The sequence below is a fragment of the Myxocyprinus asiaticus genome, chromosome 27 (assembly GCF_019703515.2).
Source record: "Myxocyprinus asiaticus isolate MX2 ecotype Aquarium Trade chromosome 27, UBuf_Myxa_2, whole genome shotgun sequence".
Lineage (NCBI taxonomy): Eukaryota > Metazoa > Chordata > Actinopteri > Cypriniformes > Catostomidae > Myxocyprinus > Myxocyprinus asiaticus.
Window position 1 is genome coordinate 40,383,092 of NC_059370.1, and position 1,624 is coordinate 40,384,715.

The following is a 1,624-nucleotide window of genomic DNA, read 5'->3' on the forward strand; positions in this document are numbered from 1 at the left end:
AATTCCTTGACACGTCTGTGTGTGGTGGCTCTTGATGCCTTGACCCCAGCCTCAGTCCATTCCTTGTGAAGTTCACCCAAATTCTTGAATCGATTTTGCTTGACAATCCTCATAAGGCTGCAGTTCTCTCGGTTGGTTGTGTATCTTTTTCTTCCACACTTTTTCCTTCCACTCAACTTTCTGTTAACATGCTTGGATACAGCACTCTGTGAACAGCCAGCTTCTTTGGCAATGAATGTTTGTGGCTTACCCTCCTTGTGAAGGGTGTCAATGATCATCTTCTGGACAACTGTCAGATCAGCAGTCTTCCCCATGATTGTGTAGCCTGGTGAACCAAACTGAGAGACCATTTTGAAGGCTCTGTAAACCTTTGCAGGTGTTTTGAGTTGATTAGCTGATTGGCATGTCACCATATTCTAATTTGTTGAGATAGTGAATTGGTGGGTTTTTGTTAAATGTGAGCCAAAATCATCACAATTAAAAGAACCAAAAACTTAAACTACTTCAGTCTGTGTGCATTGAATTTATTTAATACACGAGTTTCACAATTTGAGTTGAATTACTGAAATAAATGAACTTTTCCATGGCATTCTAATTTATTGAGATGCACCTGTATGGTTAATTTTGAGGTTTTATATGTGGCTTATACTAACTAATTTTTAAAAGGTAAACAAAGCAGCCTAATAATTTTCTGCTTTGGCCTATAAATATATAAAAAATGTAAGTAATAATTTAAGTTACTCATTTTATCCAATGAATTAGTAAAAATTTAATTTAATGGAGGTATCAGTATTGGTATCGATATCGGCGATATTGGCCTAAAAGTACTTCGTATCGAAAAGAAAATAAGTAGTATCGCCCATCCCTATCATAGGCTACACATCTGAAATGGCATGAAGGTGATAAAATGATGAGAGAATTTTCCTTTTTGGATGAACTATTCCTTTACACATCTTTAATATACAGTCCAAACAAGTATTTTTCTCTGTAATGCTCATTGTCATACTGATCAACCAGTTTACCCTCCAGTACTATTTTATGGCACCAGGCTATTTGGTATCTATTGTCTAACAAAAGCTAATTTCACTTTTGCTTGGTTCCACTTTTTCTGCATTGCAATTTTGTGGCCCACCAATTTACTTTTATAAAACAGATTGGATCCAATGATCTTCAGCAGCCCAGAGCTTTTCGATTCTATAGCTAAAATCTGAATTGATTAAGCATGCCTAACACACATATATTATGTGAAAGCTTGTGACTATCAGTCACTGAACATCAAACAATGCACAACAGTTACCCACCCTAAACGTGCTGTTGGGCGCCCACACCCCAACAGAACGCTGCCATATTGGGTTGATCTGCGGTAACAGCTCGCGCAATGATACAGCGCAATAAGTCCAAGAGCCGCACATCGCTAGAGCAGCAGGATGCGAAAAAAGGCACTCTTATTTGAACAAAAAGGATATAAATTAATAACAAAATCCTGTATATACTTTAACAGACTATGGCCGTAAAAACGTTCATATTAGTTTTGTTTTTGATTCACAATATATCTGATGGATCTACTTTTTTTTTTAAAAGTTATCCGCCCCCTTCGAAAAAGGTGTTCCGGGCACATCCGCCA